The sequence below is a fragment of the Rousettus aegyptiacus genome, unplaced genomic scaffold (assembly GCF_014176215.1).
Source record: "Rousettus aegyptiacus isolate mRouAeg1 unplaced genomic scaffold, mRouAeg1.p scaffold_m13_p_7, whole genome shotgun sequence".
Lineage (NCBI taxonomy): Eukaryota > Metazoa > Chordata > Mammalia > Chiroptera > Pteropodidae > Rousettus > Rousettus aegyptiacus.
The window spans coordinates 87,018,050-87,022,333 of NW_023416310.1; the positions used below are offsets into that span (position 1 = coordinate 87,018,050).

The 4,284-nt window shown below is 52.4% G+C and overlaps 1 pseudogene; it reads right to left on the bottom strand.

Annotated features, from left to right (window-relative positions):
• Positions 1-3,764: 3,764 nt before the first annotated feature.
• On the bottom strand, positions 3,765-3,883 carry LOC118605945 (annotated as a pseudogene).
• Positions 3,884-4,284: the final 401 nt, after the last annotated feature.

Sequence of the window (4,284 nt, forward strand, 5' to 3'; positions counted from 1 at the left end):
AGAAGGGACGGGCCTGTTCTGGGTACACGGGAAAGTCCGGCGGATCTAAGACTTGCACCCAGTTCTCCACTCGGGGACTGCAGAGTGCGTCATCCTGCTACTGGGCCTGTAGGTGGCGCTAGAAGACAGGACTAGGCAGAGGCCACGGCAGGCCCAGGATCTCTGGGCTCTGCGGAATGACGGCAAAACATATCTCACACACACTCTCTCTCTCTCTCTCTCTCTCTCTCTCTCTCTCTCTCTCTCTCTCTCTCTCTCTCTCTCTCTCTCTCTCTCTCACACACACACACACACACACACACACACACACAGTATGTCCTCATTTAATATCCTTCTCACTAACATTCTGTGACTTTCAGGGAAACAACGCATAATGAAATCAGCTTTACCAATAAGCTAATTGGTATAAACAAGAGTTAAGTTCCTGGGGCCTCTCACCAGCATTATAACCTAACCACCACAATCACCACGAGTGCAATGGCACTCAGGACCTGGAGCATTGCTGGGGGCCAGGCACAGTGATGGGGCCCTTCGCGCATTGGCTTGTTCAAGCCTCCCATTTTCTTGTTTATCTCATTTTACAGAAGAGGAAACTGAGGCCCAGAGAGTTTTTTTAAGTAACTCTCCTAGGGCCGCCCAGCTTGGTGCGTGGCAGGACCATAGCCCAAGCCCAGTTCAGAGAGCCAAACCGTGCTCTCACGTCAAGCCCCTCACTATACAGGGTGGGGGAAGCAGGGACTGAGAGTGAGCTCAGGGGCAGAACTGCCTCCGTGCCAGCAGGTGGGGTGACCCTGGGAGTTGGGGGTGGCTGGAACAAGCACAGGGGCTCTGAAGTCAGGCCCAAACTCCTCTCTCCAGGACCTCCGTGGGTCTTACTTGTCATATCCCATGTTAGGGTCTCGAACTTGGGGAAAGGGATGGTGTTCAGTCTCCTTGTCTCCCCCACCCCACGTCCCACTCACCCCCAGATGTACCCGTTCACCCTGTTCACGACACAGCTCCACTGGGAAGCCATCCCTCACCCCTGAAGCCCAAGAATCCCTCCAATCCAGGAGGTGAGGTCCTGTAACAAGCTCCCCAGCATCCTAATACATGGCCAGGTACAGAACCACCTCCTCCAGGCCAGCCCCCAGGGCTTGCACCTGAAACCAGCAGGAGGTGTTGCTTACCTTTCCAAATACACCCACCCAGTGTGCTCTTCCACAATGGGAAGCACATGGGCTCCTCAGAGCAGGGATCCTGGCCCAGGTACCCTCCATCCCCACAATCCACCCCCTGCACAAAGCTCAGGGTGCCTGGCAGGTCCATAGCCCTCATCTTCTCATCCTGCAAAATGCTGAGCTCCCACTAGGTGTCAGGCACTGTCCTAAGCACGGGGGAGAGAAACTCAGCTCACCTCCTCATAACCTAGACAGACAACAAGCAGAAAACAGATATGAATTTCAGTCTGATCGAAAGTAAACAGAGAGATGTGATAGTGTAACAAGGGGGTGGGAGACGGCTCCCTTAGAAAGGTGGCCAGAGAAGACCTCTCTGGGATGTGATATTTGAAAAGAGGCCTGGAGGAAGAGCCTTTTAAAGATCTGTGGGAAGGGGGTTCAGACCCGGGAAGAGCCAGTGCCAAAGTCCCAGGGCAAGAAAAAGTTTGGGTGGGGGTGTCAGGAAGGGAAATAAGGTTGGAACATCTCTGAGTGAGGGCTGAATTCAGAGAGCTGGGCAGGGCCTTGTGGGTAGGGCACAGGTTTAGAGTTTATTCCAGAGGTGGAGGAAGCCTCTGAAGGGTCCTAAACTGGAGAGTGAGGTGCTCTATTTAGCTTTAATCTCTCTGGCCCTTGAAAGATTGTGAGGGTCTCTCCCTCGCAAGAGTTCCATCCCCCACCACCTCCCCACCACAAGCAATCTGAAGCCGAAAACCCCAGGGCATAACTAGTAGCCAGGATGCCTGACCTGGGCCAGCCCAGGGGCTGCAGAGTTAATCCCCTGGGCCAGAAACAACCACTGATTAGCAGGCCTTGCCACTCCCCGCTGATAAACTCCCTGGCAGATCTCCAGCTGGAGGAAAGTGGAGAAATCAAAGCAGGCAATGGAGGGGTGCTGCAGGAGCACCTTCCAGGGCTTCCTGCTCCTTTCCTAAGGTGGTGAGTTTCCCCACTGAGTGCCCACCAGGCCTTATCCCTCCTTTGGCACTTCCATAGCCCTATCTAGTCAGGCCTGTGTGGTTTTATGGGACCCTATTTAAAGAAGAGGAAACTAATTTCGGTGCAGGGCTTCAGCAAAAGACCTGACAGGTAAGTCTCCTTAGCTCCACGGTTAGTGCCCACCTCTGATCTCCTTCCGCCAGGGGCATGAGCCACACATCCACGTAAAGAAGCAGAGGCTCCGAGGCACGAGAGTTACAGAGTGAGCAGAGGAGACTCCGTGGCAGGTTTCCTGACTAGCAGTCAGCTCTCTTCCCATCACCCCCACCCACCTGAAAATACAGCGGCCTTTTCCTGTTGCCTCAGCCCACAGGTGAGCTTAGCACAGGGCATCGCGGGGGTGGGCGGGCAGGGGGCTTCCTAGGCAGGGAAAGGGCTCCTCTTGGGGCAGTATCACTGTCGGGGATGGGGCCTTGGGGAGCCAGGACCCCCACCTGCCTATTAGACATTCTGAACCAACTGGATTTCAGGGGATCAAGGGCCTGGTCAGGGTCAGAATCCCCAGGAATGTGTTAAAATGAGGTTTTAGAATCCCTGATCCAGATCTATAGAATCAGAACTGCCTGAAGGGGGCCAAGAACCTGGATATGAACACACTAGCCTAGTTCTTCTTCATCATAACCAGGGCTGGGGTCACTGATCTGACCATTGGTCCCAAGTTTAGGGGGTTTGCCTGAGTCAGGTTGTCAAGGACAAAGGGGGTGAGGGGTGTGTGTGTGTGTGTGTGTGTGTGTGTGTGTGTGCGTGTGTGTGTGTGTCTAGGAGGCTGATTGCCTGCATTTATAGCAAGGCAGCCTTGGATCTGGCCAGAATTGCACTGGGCCAAGGAAGACCAGGCCTCAGGCGATGGGCTTTGCCTGGGCTAGGGTCCTGCCTCTAGCACTGAGAGCGGCACCATCTCGGGTTCTGCCTCTGCTCACCGCTGCAAGGGAGTTCATGAGACATAGCACAGGAATTACTAAAACAATGATATTTCTGACATCCCTCTGGAGAACTTGAGCTTTATGCCAATGCTGCCCTATGAGGTTGATGAGATCGTCATTCCCAAAGACAGAAGAGGAAGTTGGGGTCCTGGTCCTGAGAGAGCAGGGAGCTGTCTGACCTCACCAGGCTCGTACCTGCAAGACTGGGATTTGAACCCAGGGCCCTCTGATTCCAGAGCATATATTTTTAGGCCAGTCTATCCTTTTTGGCCCTCTTTTTATTTCTCGTCCTCCTCTTCCCCAGCGACATTCATTGAACACTTTCTAAGAGCCAGCTGGACTCAGAGCCTGGCATCTTCCGCTCCACCCTTTCACTGTGAAGGTCAAATGAAGTTCTGTGGGTGGCACTCTGGTTATATATGAGCCTCCCCTCCTGGACTGTGGGACTTGGGGCAGTCATTTTCCTCCTTCACAGCATATGGTAGAATCATATTTTCCTTTGCATTTTTGCATAACCATGTGATTTACTGTAACCAATGAAAAAAGATTTTTTTTTTTAGGCAAGGCAACCCTTGGTTGACCTCACATATTACAAGGACCTTGTCAGCTTACAATCTCTTATTTTTAATTTTTTTTTTTTTAATGCCTACAGCACCCAGTCTTCCTAGGTGGTCTCCCATCCAAGTACTAACCAGGCCCGACTGTGCTTAGCTTCCGAGATCAGACGGGATCGGGCTTGTTCCAGGTAGCATGGCTGTAGACTGAAATGTTAATGGTATAACCTTTATGAGCTAGCGATGTCTTCACTTTGCCAGTGATCTTAGAAATGTATGTCAAGGTGGAGGATCCACCAGCCACTGTCCCCGAGTGGCTGGGTTAACAGAAACTCCTGCCCACGGGCATGGGACACGTGGCTGTAGTGCCTCCAGCACCCCACCTGAAGCACCACGTGTGACCCTAGAGACAAAAGGGCTGAGGGGTTTTTCTTGCCACTCATCAGGCAAGTCTCTTCTCTCTCAGCCTCAGTTTCCATAGCGTACAATGGTTTAATAGTAATGCTTTTCTTCCAGTTAGCTGTGACATGTAAGGTGTTCGGTGCAGAGCCTGGCACATACTAAGCGCTCAGTAAGGGTAGCTATTATTTTTAATTTTGATGCTTCTCT